The sequence below is a fragment of the Hippopotamus amphibius genome, chromosome 2 (genome assembly GCF_030028045.1).
Source record: "Hippopotamus amphibius kiboko isolate mHipAmp2 chromosome 2, mHipAmp2.hap2, whole genome shotgun sequence".
NCBI classification, from domain to species: Eukaryota; Metazoa; Chordata; class Mammalia; order Artiodactyla; family Hippopotamidae; genus Hippopotamus; species Hippopotamus amphibius.
This window is the reverse complement of record NC_080187.1, coordinates 24753066-24771758: the sequence shown is the minus strand read 5'-3', so window position 1 is coordinate 24771758 and position 18693 is coordinate 24753066. Positions and strand designations below refer to the sequence as shown.

General features: G+C 48.2%; 1 protein-coding gene across 10 annotated transcripts in view; it reads right to left on the bottom strand.

Annotated features, from left to right (window-relative positions):
• Positions 1-18693, bottom strand: part of PTPN3 (protein tyrosine phosphatase non-receptor type 3) — a 134253-nt gene that overhangs the window by 79327 nt on the left and 36233 nt on the right. The window contains exon 2 of one of the 10 annotated variants that reach the window (XM_057723743.1): positions 8028-8209. The exons of the other annotated variants lie outside the window; for them this stretch is intronic. The gene's annotated coding sequence lies outside the window, so the exon portion shown is untranslated. The remainder of the gene's footprint in view (positions 1-8027; positions 8210-18693) is intronic. 10 annotated transcript variants of the gene reach the window in all.

Sequence of the window (18693 nt, the reverse complement as noted above, 5' to 3'; positions counted from 1 at the left end):
CTTAAAATGTAAACATAGTCACTACCGAATACTTACTAAATTAGAAAATTCTATTCATTAAGGGAGGCATTTTCATGTTGCTAATTCAATGGTAAAGCCAATAAACTAATTTGTCCTGGGACTATATATCAAAAAAATTTAAATAACATCTTTAAAGCCTTAAGCCTGCTAATGAATACAATAATCACAGCTGACAATGGAAGTACTGGTGCACAAGACTTATTTTTAATTTGGGTATGCATATGTAAAAGTATTTAATAGCTTTTATTTAGAAAAATGCTTCCGTGAATGCATTTATGAGTTTTTAACTCTTACTTCACATTATTCACCACATGGGAGAAAATGCTAACACAAGTTGCCTTAACACCACAGCTCAATACTCAAGTTATCTTGCAATTATTAATCCTTCTTTTTTTAATTTTTCTATTTTTATTTTACTTTTTTAATTGAAGTATAGTTGATTTACAGCATTGTGTTAGTTTCAGGTGTACAGCACAGGGATTCAGCTACACACATATATATACACACATATATATACACATACATGTACATATATACATATACATATACTCAAGTTCTTTTCTCATATAGGTTATTACAAAATATTGAGTATAGTTCCCTGTGCTATACAGTAGGTCCCTGTGGTTTATTTTATATACAGCAGTGTATATATGTTAATCCCAACCATCTAATTTATCCCTCCACTATCACTGCAATTATTAATCCTAATACTCCAGAAGTACCATCTTGGGATCAAATCCTATATTCCACAGAGCCCGCAGCTTGCTCAGGGAGTGGACCTCCAATCGGGAGCCCCCAGGAAACAGGGGGTGTAATTTGTAGGATCAGTTGTGTTCCAATGGAGACCTGTAATTAGCGTCCTTGTTCTCGTACAACTTCAAAACGTCAAATAGTTTTCTTATTATGGAGTCGGGTTTATTTAGAGGCTCAACACCATGACACTCGCAAAACTAACCAAATAAAAGTTATACTTGATACCGGGAGGATAACAAGAAGTAGTTCTAAGCTCCCTGAAGGGCAAGACAAAGAATGCTGTGGGAGCAGCCGGCAGTTTCGGGACAGAGGTAATGTTGCTATAAAGAGAACCCAACCTCTGATGTCCCGAGAGCGGAGTGTCCAGGGCTGTGATGAGAAGCCGGCGAGCACCTGGAACACAGAGCGTGCTCCTAGGTGACGAGAAAACAAGTTCAATCTGTGAGGACGTTAAATGAAGTCATCACCTTCTTTTTCTCCTCTTTCTTGAAGTATCACCGAGGTAAAAAGCACAAATCCCAAGCGAAAGAGTGCCGCTCTCAAGAAGGCTGGAGGAGCCGCCTCACACCCCTTCTAAACATGACTGCCCCTCCAGGGGACCACTCTCCCGAATTTTAACACCATTTTCATGAGATTTTTTAAATGAGATTTTTGGAAGTTTAAAAAAAAGTGTTTAGGGAAAGGTCATCATGGTGCAGTGCTAAACCACATATTTCACAGGGTGCAAGCCTCCCGGAGCCGTTTCTCTGCGCACCTGGATGCTCTGCTCGGGAGAAAGAAGGGCTGTGTCCCGGCCTCTCCACCCCCAGCATGTCTGAACAGTGACTGGTCAACTTCCCCCATCACATGCCACCTCGGTGAACCCAGAAACTTCAGAGGCCGGCAAGCCCGCCTCCTGGAAGAAAAACGGGACACTTGCCAGCCATGGAGGGACTGGATCAAAACACACTGGGGTAGATGGCTTGTGGGACCTGTCACCAGACAAGCTGTCAACAGCCTCCACGCCAAATCCCTGCATGGGACAAGGACCATAGTTTCAGAGATCCATCCATCTTGTTTATGACTACTTCCAGCTTTTGTTATTACTTTGGCAGGAGTTCCGGACCTTTTACTCACCCAGTATTCACTTACTGGGCACCTGCTCTGTGCCAGGCTGAGGGACTGGGGTGGGGGAGGCCAAAGATGCCTGGAGTTTCAGGTTCTAAGGGGGATGAAAGCCCAGAGTGCCAGAGGAACAGCAGGAAGGCTCCGCTCTAGACTGAGCCAGCTAGACTGGGGTGGGGGTGGGGCCAGCTCACTAAGGCTCCACGGAGAAGCTTGCAGGATAAAGGGAAACTGGCCAGGTGGAAGCAGTGGCAGCGCAGAAAATGCACACGGCATGTGCAGAGGCCAGGAGGGGAAACATACGCACATTTTAGGAACCCCACAGAAACAGATTTAGTGGTAGGAGTGTCCGAGGAATAACTGAAATCCTAGAGAAATCTGAGGGAGGAGATGAGGTTTTTCAAAAATCCACGGTGTCACACAGAAGAGGAATTAGGATATGGTACGAGGCTGTGGGGAGGTCAGCATCGGTGGAACCAGGCAGAGATGCGGACTGGAACCCCAGGTTACACTCACCAGCTGTGTGGACTTACAGAGATCACTCACCCTCCCCAAGGCTGTTTCCTTATCTATAGAAAGGGGGAAATACTGTTTTCCAAGAGTGTTTTAAGCACGGAAGTTTAACTGGCAACAGCAGGGCCCGATCAGTGGTACTTATTACTACTACCACCAATAGACGGATTGTTTCAGACCCCAGGGGTTCAACACGTAGAATATGGAAAAAAACGAACAAACAAAAACACCAGAAGGAACAGCTTTTGAACGCTCAGGGCTGCACAAATATGGAAAGGACTACTTGGGGAGAGAGGGAGCTCCCCGTCACTAGAGGTGATCTAGCAGAGAAGGTGGATAAGACCCTTGGTGAGTAAGTTGCAGAGGGCAGGCTGCCACTGGAAGGGGTAGGACAGTTGAACGTCCAGCTTCCAGGACCAAGATTCTATTATGACTTCTGCTTCAACGGTGCCAAAACCCCCTCAAAGGGGCACTGTTCAAAACTGGGTTTCTTAAGTGGATGTCTCCTGGGAAATAATTCTAAATATACCCCAGTCTTGGAAAAAAACTAAAATGGCCCATCAAACTACAAAATAGAGGGTAAAATAATATGAACAGACAAAAAGCAATATGTAAAGCTCAAAATATAGACAACAGAATCTGTCTTCTATTGAGCAGTTTCTACCTAAAATTAAGCTACCCATCTCTTCTCATTCTCCCTCTGAATAGTTCCACTGGGCCTCAAAGAGACTGGAAAACAGGATGGAATAAATTTACTCTACGGGGACATGAATCAAGTTGCATAAACTTTACAAAAATACTGTGCTAATATTTGCCCTTGGGGCACAGACACGCCCATTTGGGTGTCAGTCCATGATATTTCTATCTCAGGCTCCAACCCCCACCCCTTTACAGCCAAAAGCAGCAGAAGCCCTCAGAAAAGAAAACAGCTAAAGTCACTTTGAAAGGCTTGAGATGTGCTAATCGCAGTGCATCCCAGCCAAGAAGCCGGAATCTCACAACGAGACCATCCCGCCAGCTCTGTTCTTGCCAAGGAGTCTGAAGCCAGCAGCAGCCCGGCCAGAGAAACCCAATCCTCACCACCAGCAGCCCTCACCATAATTTTATCTCAAGGAAACACAGAAAAATCCCGTCCAACCTCCCCCCACCCGCACCCCCAGCAAGCACTACCCTATGTGTCACTCATCAGTCAAGTGACCTGGGAAGTTACCACTTCACTTCTTTTCAACTCAGTTTCCCAGCTTAGAGCCCTCTTAGGCTCCTTCCAGCTTTAAAATCCTCTGCCTGTTAGGTTTTAAGCGGAGGGCCATCTCAGGTTATACTAGGCACAGTAACCCTACTGGTTGCCGGCAGGTCTAGAAACCAAAATAAAAACATTTTTATGTAGCCTAGTCTGATTTCCAGGGCTTTGACTTGGTGAGATGGAGGAGTCAGAAAATTAATTGAAAGAAACCACATTAACTCTAAAAATAAAACAAACAAACAAAAAACAAAACAAAACAAAAAAAAAAAGAAAAAGGAAAGACTTATAAAGGCATGCCAAAATGCTAACCAGAACAGTATTTAGGAATAATGAAATGAAAATAACATATCTTGTTGCTGCTATTGTTGCATTTATTTATTTGTACTGAGACCTTCCACATGCTGGGAGCTGGGAATACAGACATACAACCCACTGTTTGATTTCAGGGAGTCCTCAAGCCACCTGACCAGGGACACCTCTGCCTGGGGGCCCTGGGTGGTCAGGGGTCTCAGCAGGCCAGGGCTGACTGGAGGTCTGCAGGAATAAACCAGACTTGGATTCCAGTCTTTGATCTGACACTCCCAAGCTGACAGGACCTTGGACAAATGGACTTTCAAGGTCTGCTTCCTCATCTGTAAGTCATTCTGAGGCACAGCACTCTCTAACCCTGTGGAGGCCCTGGCCCGCTGCAGACACCTAACAGCAGCTACTCTGAGGACTTCCCCTGTACGACGGCCCTTTCTACCCCCTCCATCCTAGTCTCTGGGCCTTTCCCATTCCCAGGCTTCCTATCCTGAGGAGCAACCAAGGGTCTACAGGGCTTCAGGCTTTTTACAAATACTTTCACACCGATTACTCCTGACTCCATTCGTTCTGATGGGGCCTGGTGGGCAGCACAGCTGCCTGCATTTCACAGGCCGGTAGATTAGACTCCGGGAACCCTGCCCACGTCAGACAGCCACCAAATGGGGTGAGGGTCCCAAGCTCAGTTCAGGGCATCACACACCTCCGCCCTGACTTCCCTGTCCTGCAGGACCAGAGGAAGGTGAATTACAGGTGATTCACTGGAGCGAAAAGGCCCCACTTAATCACTACTGATTCTGCAATTTAGTGACTACAGGTATGCTCTTACCCTTTGAGACAATGTTCAACACTTCCCACAGCTCGCATGTTGGTAAATTTCCTCTTCGGGAGGAAATGGCCCAGAAAAACCCCTTTTCCCTCTAATTGATTCTGCAACATGGGAAACCTGAGTAATGACTGGGTATTTATTAACATCTTCCCTCTGTTCTAAAATGACAACAGGTGTTTCAGAAGCTTTATTTTAAAGGAACAGTACGCTCAAAGTACCCTTTGCTTGTAAAGATGGTGACTTCAGAGAAGTTAAAATGTGGAACACAAGTTTTTCAGACCTGTGGCGACGTCGTAAGGGACTTCCTCTCCCTGTTACGAAAGGCGCGGGCTGCAGCGAGTGCCCTTCCAGCCCCACGGGCAGCCACCCCGAGCTAATTATTAACAGCGGGAGAGCGGGGTGGGCCACCCCGTTTCCTGAGGCCAGGCCCTGGGTTTGGCCTGGGCCTCTCCTACCCGCTGACTCACAGCTCTCCTTCCGGGAGAGGGGCTGGCCAGCCCCCTTCCACGGCACCTGCCCCCAAGGATTTCAGAACTGGGAGGACTCCTGATGGAGGCCCAGGTGCACTGCAGCCCCCAGGAGACTGGGTTTCTCAGTGCACTTGAGCTCAACCAGCTGCTTGCCTGCTCACCTCTGGGGCACACATGCTAGCTCCAAGCCAAGATCTCATGAGGACAGCCACGGGGTGGGGCGGGGGGGAAGATAAACGGGGTGGGGGTGGATCCTGAGTGTGGCCGAGGCCTGGGTCTCCAGGAGGATCCAGGACAGCCTCATAGCAGCCAAACTTTGAAGTTCTTTCATATGGCCATGGGAGGCGTTTGGGCAGCGCAGAACCTACCTACCTCCGTGGCTGTGAACAAAACAAGCTGGCTCTGACCAACGGAAGGCAGCTAACCCTGGAGGCGAGGAGGAGAGGGAGGCCCAGCAGACCAGCTGCTATGACGCGCTCATGTCAAACAACGTCAACAGTGCTGTCTTGTTTTCAGAGGGCTTTTTTCTTTTTTTACATTGTACTAGTCACATCTATACAATCACACAGCCTACTCTTTACCATGACTGCACGACGTCCAGGTATTTCAAACACTTCACTGGCGTCTTTGGTTACGGTTTTACAATATTCCACCAAGTGGAACCACAACCATGGCTAGGTACTCGGATGACATCTAATTGGGAGGGCTCAGACTTCCAAAAGAACCCACAGGAAACCAGAGTAGGGAAGAAGCACGTGACCAAGCACAGGCACAAACGTCAGGAAGTGGGGCCCAGATGAGCCCTGCTTTAGGGAAGGGAAAAAAAAAAACCCAACTACCAAAAAAGCATGGCCACAAGGTGACAGGAAGGGGCTAGACCACTACCTGACCAAAAAAAGGCAAAACAGATGAGCAGATAATTAATGATAATTTGGGCAAAACCACCAGATTTACTGCTGTCTTTTTTACCGGGTAGAAAAGACTTTTACACTGGGAAGGATGGAGTTAAAGGGAATGGGAGGGCATCTCCTGACCACCTCCCATGACCCACCAGAGACTACACCTGTCATCTCATCTGGCTCCCACATCAGAAGAGGGATCCAGGCTAAAGACAGCAAGGACCATGCCTGAGGTGACCTGGCACAGAGAGGAACCCAGACCCAGTGGCTTCTGACAAAGTCGTACTCCTCCCAGACACAGCACTACCTGCTCCAGCCTTTTTCTTATTGTGGTTAAACACAACATAAAATTAGCCATTTCAACCATTTTTAAGTGCACAATTCAGTAGCATTAATTACATTCACAATGTTGTGCAACCAACACCACAATCTATTTCCCGAACTTTTCCATCACTCCAAATAGAAACTCTGCACCCATGAAGCAATAACTCCCTACGCTCTCCCCCAACTTCTGGCAACCTCTAATCTACTTTCTATGAATTTGCCTATTCTAGATATTTCATGTAAGTGGAATTATACAATATTTGTCCTTTTGTAAACTGGCTTATTTCACTTAGCATACTGTTTAAGGTTCATCCATGCTATGGCAGGTATAAGAACTTCATTGCTGTTCAAGGCTGAATAATATCCCACTGTATGGAGAGACCACACTTTGTTTATCCATTCATTTGTTGAAACCTGGGCTGGTTTCACCATCTGGCTATTGTATTGTAAATAGTGCTGCAATGGCATCTCTGTACAAGTAAATGCTTTGGGATATATATCTAAGAGTGGAATTGCTGGGTCATACAGGAATTCTGTGTCTGGCCTTTTGAAGGGCCACTAAAGTGTTTTCTACAGAGGCTGCACCATTTTACACTCCTACTGGCAATAGAAGAGGGTTCCAATTTCTCCACATCCTTACCAATACTTTTGATAATAGCCATCCTAGCAGATGTCAAGTTTTAATTTGCATTTCCCAAATGACTAATGATGTTAAGCAACTTTTCATGTACTTACTGGCCATTTGTAGATCTTCAGAGAAATGTCTATTCAAGTCCTCTACCCATTTTTAAATTGGGTTATCTTAATTTGTATTATAGGAGTTCCTTATATATTCTCAATGTTAAACTTTTATCAGATGTGATTAGCAAATATTTTCTCCCATTCTGCAGGCTGTCTTTTCACTTTGATTATGTCTTTTGAGACACAGAAATTTTAAACTTTGACGAAGTCCAATTTATCTATTTTTCTTTTGTTGCTTGTGCTTTTGGTGTCATATCCAAGAATCTACTGCTAACTCCAAGGTCATAAAGATTTATCTCTGTTTTTTCTTAAGAGTTCCATGGCTTTAGCTCTTATATCTAGGGCACTGATCCATTTGACTTAATTTTTGTATATGGCACGAGGTAGGAGACACCCTGGTCTTTCTGACCAGGGTCCCTCCCCACCACCATCCTCCGGCAGAGCTAGCATTGCTGTATTAGACTGTGAACTTCATGAAGGTAGGGTCTGGGTCTTTTAATAACCACGACCCAGTGCCTGGTACCCAGCAGATGTTCAATAATTAACTGTGGGATAAATGGATGGGTGAGTGGCTAAAACATGGAGGAGGAAGTATCTTCCATCCCCCACCTGCTTCTCATCACTACTGTAAGACCACCCACAGCTTGCTGAAAGACTCTTGTCTGTAACAAAGTAAACCTGATAGGCCAACCATACTAAGAACTAAATATGTACCAACAATTGCACTTACACACGCCTGTGAGTTCAACTAAAACAATCCAAGATTGAACCAGTGCACAGGGCGGGGCAGAGGGTCACAAGCCCTGGAAAGCTCAACGTGTCCTTACCAGCCTCCTAGTTCAAGTCCCTCATCGCACAGAGGAGGAAACCGAAGGGATGACGGAGCCAGTGACTTCCTGAAGCCTGGGCTTCCACTCCCAGGGCTTCCCCACCAAACACAGGCCTGTGTCTGCCCCCAGGTTAGCCTCAACTGCTCCAGATGGTGGGAGTGGTCTTCTGGCTCCAAAACCTGCCAATGGAAAAATGAACCCTGGGTCCTGGATCTCGTTCTGCTACACGAGGGGCCCCTCCCTGTCCACCTCTTCCACGCACTCTGCTCCGGCCACACTGCCCCCTCCCCTGTACCCGGTTGTTACAAGCTTCTTCCCACCTCAGGTGCTCACAGTTGCTGTTCCCTCTGCTTGGAACACTCTTCCCTTAGAAATCCTCCGCCTGGCTCACTCCCTCACCTTAAGTGTCTTACCAGTGAGCCTTCCAGATCTCTCCTCTCCCTTACTCCCTCCTTCTCCTTAGTGTTCCTCACCACTAGACATATTAAGTATGTTCACTACTTGTTTCCTCCCAATTCCCACCTTCCTACCTCCCACTAGAACGGAAGTTCCTTAAAGGTGGGGACTTGGTTGTTAACTGCTGTGCCCGTGGCCCCTGGAGCAGTGCCTAGCAAGCCTGAGGTACCCCGTACGTATCTGTGAATGGCATGGATAAAAGGACAAAACAGGAAGCGTCACACTCAGTATTTCTAGGTTGCTAAGCGTTCCAGCAGGGAAGGCAGGCAGCTCCAGACTCGCAGGTGAGCACTGCCTGGACCCTGCAGCCATAGGCCCACGGGCTTTCCTGGGCTCTGGGGCCTGTGATGGAACAGGCAGAGCTGGGACATTGTCTGCCATCAAACTTCCCACACATCTCAGCCAAGCCCAAGATGCTGGCAGCTGCTACTGTGCTGACCTGGCCACGGAAAATGGGAGTCTCTCCCCACAGGTGCTTAATAAATGCTTGCAGGGGACTTCCCTGGTGGCACAGTGATTAAGAATCTGCCTGCCAATGCAGGGGACACGGGTTTGATCCCTAGTCTGGGAAGATCCCACATGCCGTGGTGCAACTAAGCCTGTGCACCTAGAGCTTGTGCTCCACAATAAGAGAAGACACCCCAATGAGAAGCCCGAGCACCACAACAAAGAGTAGCCCCCGCTCGAGGCAACTAGAGAAAAGTCCACGTGCAGCTACAAAGACCCAACACAGCCAAAAAATAATTTAAAAAAATAGATGTTTGTGGAACACACACACACACACACACACACGAGTGAACAGCTAGTGTGCACCAGGCTGACACCCGTACTCCTAGAAGGCTCATGTCACTCCTAACAGCACATCATTCCAATAATGCTGGGAGGTAACTGACCCAGTAATTTCATTTTCTAGGAACCAACTGTCAGGATATATTCAGACATGAAAGTTTTATTTGCAAAGATGTTTCTTCCTGAGACATAACACTGAAAATTACAACCAAAAAGCCTATTTCCAAGTTTAGAGGGCCAGTTAAGCAAATCATAAAATAGCCATGGGATGTCCATGAAGATTTCATAATGACATGGAAAATATTAGATTAAGTAAAAAAAGCTGGTTATAAAATTGTAGCTACAGTGTGACCACAACTATAACAGGCATTGTATAAAGGAACTCACAAGACCATGAAAATTGTTACTTTGTCTATTCTTTCAACCTTTCTGTATTGCCTAAGTTTTCTATGAGCAATAATGAGTTCAAAAATCAAACCGAGGGACTTCCTAGGTGGTGCAGTGGTTAAGAATCTGCCTGCCAATGCAGGGGACCTGGGTTCAACCCCTGCTTTGGGAAGATCCCACATGCCGCAGGGCAGCTAAGCCCGTGCACCACAACTATTGAGCCTGTGTGCTGCAACTACTGAAGCCCACGCACATAGAGCCCATACTCCACAACAAGAGAAGCCACCGCAATGAGGAGCCCACGCACCACAATGAAGAGTAGCCCCCACTCGCGGCAACTAGAGAAAGCCTGTGTGCAGCAATGAAGACCCAATGCAGCCAATCAACAAATAAAATACATTTATAAAAAAAAATCAAACCGACAGAACTTAAAATGCTGTCACCTGATACCTCATTGGTGCCTAGGGTGTGTAACTGAATAACCTCTACTCCATGACACTCAGTCACCTCCTTGCCCCTTTCTGCCTTCACCTGACCCTGCTTCTTCCTCTTCCTCCCGACTGCCCCCAGCACCTGGCATCGGCAGCCCTCCCGACTCTGCCACAGCTCTGGCCCTGCTGCCACACGTGCCACTCCTCCCCCAGAAACCCAGCAGAGCTGGGCTGCCCCACCTGACACTCCCCTGGCCCACCGATCCACGGACCCACGTTGGAGCCTGACTCCTCTGCCCCTCAGCTGTGTGACTGTGGGTGAATTGCTGAACCTCTCTGAGACTCCACTTCCTCCTCGGCAAAATGAGGTTGATCCCGAGTCCCAGGGGCCTCTGAGGACCCTACCTCACAGGGCACCTGAGGGTCAGGGAGTTAGGGGGCCCTTCCTTCCGCGGTTGAGGTGGAACAAGCTAACAGCTGTGTCTCCAGCCCCTGCCACGTGATGGGCCCCAACCTGCCGGCTCCACCCAGCCTTGGGAAGCGCTGGGAGAGAAATTTCTTAATCCTCATTTTGCATACATCTGGACACCTGCCCTCTCCTGAAGGAAGCAGAAAAGCAGGTTTGCTCTGGGATCCTGGATCAAACCAGTGGTTTCTTGGCTGAAATTCCCATCCTCCTGTTGAAGCCGCCACCACTCCGGAAAACTCACAGCCCAAGTCTCACAGCTGGTGCCCAAATCCAAACCCCCAGTGCTCAGCCGTTCCGAGCCCCCGTTCTATCTTCCGAAGACAGTCCCGGCATTTTTAGTGGAGCTCCTGCTAACTCCTGACACCATCTTCTCCCGTCCACACCACCAGTCTCGCAGGCACCTGACTTAGTGCCTGGTTCTCCCGCTCTTTCCGTCACAGGGCTTTACGTGTCCTTCCTGCGTGAACACGCTTCCCCTACGACACCTCAGGCATTTAATGAGCCCCAGCTGTTGCCAGGCTCCACGGCAGGTGCTGGGGTTCAGAAGTGAGTAAGAGACTGTCTCAGGTCCCTGCTCTCGGGGAACTCAGAGGCTGGTCAGAGAGAGATGCGTGAATAATCAACTGATCACCTTTCAGTGTGGGAAGTGCTTCTGTGAAGACAGGCGAGTGCCACTGGCTGCTGGGGCTTCGTCTAGCGTGTGACCACAGCTCAGCCTGGGATCGAAGGAAACAGCTTTCAAGGGGATTCTAATGGCAAAACTAGACCTTCAAGGATGGGGTATCAAACAGCAAAATCAAATCAAATGAACACTTACCCCAAAGCCAGCAGGGGCCCCTGCTGCCCCTTCCATCACCCACAATCTGATTCCCATCTAACCCTCCACACCCCAGACACCTGGGTGCATTTGCCCCACGGGGCTGGGTAGAAAGCCACGCTGCTGCGCTTATTTTGCTTCCCCCATTGCCTCTTTTCTGTGAGCCTGGCCACCATGCACCATGCTCCTGACAAATGCCACTCTCAGTGTGGTGTCCAGACTGGCCACATCAGTATCACCCAGATGCCGTCAGGAACGCACAATCTCACGCCTGGCCCCAGGCTGACAGTATCTGAATCTTCTCATGTGCACATTAAAGTCTGAGAGGCCCTGCTCTTCTCCCCAAGTCAACTCCCCCAGGCCTTCAGCTTCCTCCCTTCACTGTGTTGCCAGCTGCCACCTCTTGGTGCCTTCCACATCTGGGCGATGAGCTGACACGCCACCTCCAGAGTGTCCACCCCACAGCGGCACCACTCCAGCCCCACCCTGCCCAGGGCAGCACGCACGGATCACAGCCCTCTCCGTCTGAGAACTGGGCTCCACCCATGGACAAATGTCACACAGTGGTCCCGCCGACAAGCTCACCGAGAAGGACAGATGGCAGGCAGTGACCGACCAGCAGTACCTCCTGAGTGATTATCACGTGCCACTGGGAGAAGTCTTTGTCATCATGGCATCTTCACCCAACTTTGTGAGGTGGGGGTACCTGTCATCCCCACTGTGGAGAGGAGGCCATCGAGATGTTAGGAGGCTCACCGGGGTCACAGAGTTACTGGGAGGGGGGCTGGAGACAGCCCCAGCTTACAACCTGCACTGAGAAATAACAGCACGCACCACAGGACTCGGGAGGAGGCGGTACACCTGCATTTTAACTGGGAACAGTCATTTGGTCAGACCTAGAAATGAGGAGGGAATGTCACAGAACAAATAGAAGAGGCAGACAGCGGCCAGATCACGAAGCCCTTCAACGATGGACTACACTGCTAAGGCTAACGGGGCAGCAGGAGCAGTGAAGCTTTTGGAGCAGGCTGGCCCCAAACGGCTACCCCTTCCCTGACATCCATTCCATCCCCTCGCCCATGAACCTGATCCTTCACCACTCGAGACATGCTTCTCCTACCCTCCTGAAGCAGCCAGTGCTGTCAGACCCCCCCCCCACAGGTTCGGTTCGCTGGGCTCCATCGTCCGCCCTCCCCTCCATTCCCTTCTCCTCCCCTCCCTTCTCCTCTCCAGGAGGAAGCCCAGCGCCCAGGACACTTCCGCCAGCAGTTTTCTCCCAAACGGCTCCTCCAACGCAAAACCCTATTAAGAGTCATGAAACAGGCCTACATGCCCCTCAACAAGGCCCAGCTGCCAAGAACCCGCTCCCTCCCCTCCTATGACAGGGCTCCCTTCCAAGCCCAGTCTTCCCACATCAAATCACCAGTTTCCACCAGCATCTCCAAGAAGGCCAAGACTTGCCTCCTTCCCCTGCAGCCCACGTCCTGAGAGGCCCAGCTGGGCCCCGGGGCTGGAGCTGAGAAAGAGACCATCTCTGCCTGGGGGATGCCCACAAAGGGGGAGCCCGCCCCTAAACATGTGCTCCCTCGATGGGGAAACATTCTCACCTCCACATACACTCACGCACCTGGACCTATATGGGAACTCTTAAGAGACTGAAGTCCTTCTTAGTCTTTGAAAATGTCTTTTAGTAGCAAATAAGCACTGCAACAAGGAACCTGCCTTATGATCAAAAAAATTTAAGATTACCTTGGTATAAAACAGAAAACGTTAAAATTACAACCCAAAAATTTTAAATTCCTGCATTATTTATAGACTGAAAACATGTTGGTAGCACTTTATTTGTGAAACACAAATCTATTCTGAAGTCCAGCTACCCAACGTGTGGTCTCTGCGCCACAGTCTCAACACCACCTGCAGGGTCTGTTAGAGACGCAGAAGGCAGGGCCCAGCCTCCAGGCCCCTTGAATCAGAATCTGCATGTTAACACTAAACTTGGCAAGCCCTGGCTTAGAGCATATGGTCTGCAGGGTTGGGGGAGAGACAGGGGAAAGCGAGGCCGGATGGAGGCAGGTGACGCGGGACCCGCAGAGAAGAGGTGATCTTAGTGCTTCTGCAGGGAACACGTTCTGGCAGCAACGTGAAGCAGGTATAGATGTGAGGGGCCCACTGGGGAGAGAGGCAAAGTGGAGGCAAATGGGAGAAGCATGTGAACCTACCCAGTTTTAATGGGGGGGGGGGGTGGAGGGGAGGAGGGGCAGGCTGGAGGAGGGGCTGAGGAGTGATGGGCAGGATTTGTCCAGTGCAGTTGTAGAGGGAGTGAAGCGAGACCCTGGGGTTTCTAAGCTGGAAGATACATCAATTACAGAGAGAACATTATTAATGATGAAGGTGCAGAGCTCTGCTCTGGACACGCACATGCAGAGAAGGGATCTGGTGACACTCAGTGGGGGATGTTCAGATATGAGACAGAGATGAGCAGGCTGGAGCAGACTTCTGAACCCCTGATGATGTGATCAGGTGTACTTACTCAGGAAGGCCTGCAGGATAATAAGCACAGAGGGAAAAGGCCAGACAGCAGGGGATGAGCCAGGGTGGGCGGGGACAGAGGCGCCAGCATGAGGGCATCAGCACAGAGACCAAATGGGCTGAGTGACCAAAAGCCACTGATCTTGATAAGTGAACAGTCCCTGGCCATCTCAACAAAGGTAGTGTTGTTCAAGGGGCAGGTGGGGAAGCCTGGGGACACTGGGCTGGGGGACGCAGGCAGTAGATCAAGCTGAGACTGCTAGATAAATAAATGCCTAAACATCTCACCTGGGGTTGCCAGGCCCCTTTAGCCAAGACTGTGTCCTTCGGTACACCCATGTCCAGAGCAGCATTACTTGCAATAGCCAAAAGGTAGAAGCAACCTAGGTGTCCACTGACCGATGAATGAATAACAAAATGTTGTATGTACGTTCAATGGAGTATTACTCAGCCTAAGAAAGGAAGGAAATTCTGACACATGTGACAACATGGATGAACCTGGAGGATATTATGCTAAGTGAAATAAGCCAGTCACAAAAGGGCAAGTACTGCATGATTTCAGTTATATGAGGTACCTAGAGTAGACAAAATCATAGAGACAGAAAGTAGAAGAGTGGCTGCCAGGGATGAGGTGGGAGGTCTGGGAGGGGATGGGGAGTTAGTATTCAATGGGTAGTGTTTCATTCTTGCAAGATAAAGAGAGTTCTGTGGATGCATGATGGTGATGGTAGCACAAAAATGTGACCATACTTAATGCCACTGAACTGTACATACACTTAAAAATGGTTAAAATGGTAAATTTTATGTTATATTTTACTACAAATAGAAAAAATATGTCTTTCTTTCAGTGCAGGTATAGAAAACCTAACTCCTGGAATTGAATAGTATGTCTGTGTCAAGAGAGGTGAGAGCAAATCTTTTTCTGCAACTGTAGACTATTCCTCCAGCAGGCTTGGCAGTGAAAGGAAGGGAGTGATGGGGCGGTGACCTAATGGAGACGCCGGGCTGGGAGAAGGCTTTTTTTTTTTCCAGGTAATGGGACAGTTTTCAACTGGAAGTAGAGAGGTAAGCCTCAGCCAGATACACTCATTTCTCAAACTGGAGGAAAGGAAGAAAGAAAATGAAGGAGGGAGGGGGAAAGGTAAGGAGGCTCCCTCCAGACGGCCCTGAGCATCCCAGGGCCACAGGTGGTGAGGTCATCTGGAGAGGGGAGGGCAACAGGTAGGAGACCCAGAGAGAGTGGAGAAGTCAGGTTGGCTTGCACAGCAACAGAGGAGGATGGAGGGCTGGTTGGGCAGCAGGGAGGGCCCAGCTGGCTGTAAAGCACAGAGCACACTGTCTGGAACTATCACCAAGCCTGGGGCAGCGGTCATCAAAGGATGGTCCCTGGTCTCTGGACCAGCAGCATCACTGAGGAGCTTGTCAGAAATGCAAATTCTAGGATTTCCCTGGTGGTCCAGTGGTTAAGACTCCGTGCTTCCACTGCAGGGCACACAGGTTCCATCCCTGGTCAAGGAACTAAGATCCCGCGTGTCGTGTGGTGTGACCAAAAAGTAATTTTTAAAAAAGATGCTAAAAAAAAAAAAAAAGAAATGCAAATTCTGAGGCCTCACCTGAGTCTGATTCAGACCCACTGACTCAGAAACTCCGGGGGTGGGGCCCAGCAGCCTGTGTTTTAAGAGGTGATTCTGATGTGCTAAAGTCTGCGGAACACTAGTACAGAATATAGAAATTCAGTGGAAGGTATATATCATCTTCTTATATAAAAATGAAAAAAAAAAATCAGCCTAGCAACTTCTACATAAAAGAGTAAGAAATGCATAACTACTTTGATGCCAAGACAGCTTCTTTCTACAGTTAGAGAAATGCCAAAGGATGTTACCAAAATGAAAGAAATATACAGTCTATTTAATAAACTTCCTTAGATGAGATCTAGAAAACACACCCAAGATCTGGGAGCTGGAAACTGTATGATGCGGGTACCAATCCCTGCTCTGTGACTGACTGTGCACTCTGGACACACCTCAGTTCCCCATCTGTAAAGAGCGGGAGCTGGAAAAGGTTCTTCTGAGGTCCCTTCCAGTTCAGACACTGTGTGACCCTCTCTGTCCTGTGAAAGGTGACCTCAACTCAATGCTTTTATATGTAGCTGTGCCTGGGGGTGGGGGTGGGGGGCATTTTTAACCAGTAAACATAATATTGCAGTTAGCCAGAAAATTCTCCAAAGTTCAGTAAGTGCTAGTATCTTGCATTCTAATAACTAGAAACTCTTTCACTAACTGGCTTTTCCATTAAAGCCACCAATGCCTTGAGTTATAAAAACACTATACTGCACTAGACCACGTTCTTGAAGTCCACAAGACTGGGATGCCCCAGAAAATCTCTATACTTTCACATTTTCACCCTATAAAACAGGCATACCTCGGAGATACCGTGGGTTCTGTTTCAGAACACCACAATAAAGCAAATATCACGATAAAGCAAATATCACAATACAGTGAGTCCCACAAATGTTTTGGTTTCCTAGTGCATGCAAAAGTTATGTTTACACTATACTGTAGTCTATTAAGTGTATAATAGCATTATGTCTAAAAAAACAATATACATACCTTAATTAAAAATATTGTTAAAAAATGCTAACCATCATTTGAAACTTCAATGACTCACTATCTTTTGCTGGTAGAGTGTTTGAAATATCACCAGAATTACCAAAAGATGACACAGAGACCCGAAGTGAGCAAATTCTGTTGGAAAAATGGCACCAAAAGACCTGCTTGATGCAGGGTTGCCACAAACCTTCAATTTGTAAAAAACACAATATCCATGAAGCGCAACACAATGATGTATACCTCCACTTTTTAATCTAGGAAGGCAGAGTTTGTGGTTTTCGTAGGCAAAAGATGAGTTAAGGAACTGGACAAATCAGACCCCAGTGCCTGCCCCTGTGACCAGGCATCAGGCACTCAATACAGCAAATCTAGGTTTCCTGATAGATGACCCCGTATTGACCTTGTTACCAGAATCCCTCAATGCTGGTTTCCTGCCTGCTCTCTCTGCATCCAAGTCCTTGTCTGCACCTTCTAGTCATTCAATGCCCACCCTCTTGTGCCTGGGTCCCCAATGCCAGCTGCTTCCCTGTCTCTGCCAAAGACTAGCAACTCAGTTCAGATCTCAGGACTAGGGCTGGGAGAGGAACCTGGGTGTCTGCACAGGAAAGACAGGTGGAAGTGTGAGCACTGCGAGGGCCCAGAGGGAAAGATAGGTCTAGGGAAACGCTGGTCTCCAGCCCCACCTCACTTACACACGCTGGCTGTTCAGTTCCATTAGAATCGGGTCAGGAGGAAGCACAGCTGGCTTGTTCCCCTCCACCCCCGCCGCCCCGTGCATCAATCACAGACCCCATCCCCCCTCCTCCATCCAGCCTGGGTTTGGAAGTGATGTTCCAGGCTCTCGCAGTCCCCGTGGCAGGAAGAAGCAGGTGAGGGGAGGGCTGAAACAAGGTTGGTGGAGCAGGAGAAAGGCTGGGAGGGGCATGCCAAGGGTCCCCCCTCCCACAGAGGGGACCAAAGCCATGAACATGGGCCCAGCAGGCAATGTCAGGGAGATGAGTTTTGCTTTGTGCAGATAGAAAATTCCTAGTGCTAGAGGGTTTTCTAGGCTGATCCCTGGGGCTGATCTCCAACTTCAAAGTCACATCAGGGTAGAGTGACCACATACCCTGATTTGTCTAGCATAGCCCAGGTTGAAGTTATTTGATTAGATGCAGTTATTAACAGCCCCCCGTTTATTCTCAAAATGTCCTGGTTTGGATCAGACATTCTAGTTGCCTTATTCTTGGGTCCCTAGGCGTGGGGAGTCAGAGTTGCAGTTGGAAGAGGCATTCAGTGTTGGGAGGGATGTGCAGGCTGTCTTGCTGCTCACTGAATGTTCCATTCTCCTTTCTAGCATCCCTAAGCCATCACCCGGTGTCCCCTTGTATTCCTGCAGAGACAGTAGGCTCACTAGCCCAGGAAGCAGCCTCTCTCTCTAGAGGAAAGCTGTGTTATTAAAAAATATATATATCAGGGTAGATGAATGAACAAAGAAGATGTGGTGTATATACACAATGGATATTACTCAGCCATAAAAAAGAATAAAATCTTGCCGTTTGTGGCCACATGGATGGATCTAGAGGGTATTATGCTAAGTGAGGTAAGCCAGACAGAGAAAGACAAATACTGTATGACTTCACTTATATGTGGAATCTAAAAAACAAAAGAACAAATGAAACAAAACAGAAATAGATTCATAGATTCAGGGGACCAAGAGACCGCTGCAGGTGGGGAGGAGGGTGGAGGGGTTGGGCAAGCTAGGTGAAGGGATTAAGAGGCACAAACTTCCAGTTAAAAATAAATAACCTATGGGGATGTAATATACAGCTGAAGGAATAGAGACCATACTACTGTCATAACGCTGCATGGGGACAGATGGCTACCAGACTTATCGTGGTGCTCACTTCATAACGCAGGCAAATGTCAAATCACTGCGTTGTTCACCTGAAACTGACATAATATTGTATGTCAGCTAGCTTCAATTAAAAAACAAACGCATACAAATTAAAGTAGCAAGATTCAAACCTATATACAGCAAGATGGCAACTAAATAACAACATCCTTCAGCAAGGAAAGGAGTGGGAGTGGGGGAGACTAGACAACCTGCTGACTTTTTTCCTCCCACCTCCTTCCATCTTCATTCCCCAAATGTTACCTGAGTGCATGTGCTGTTTCCGTGGCACTGAAGACACAA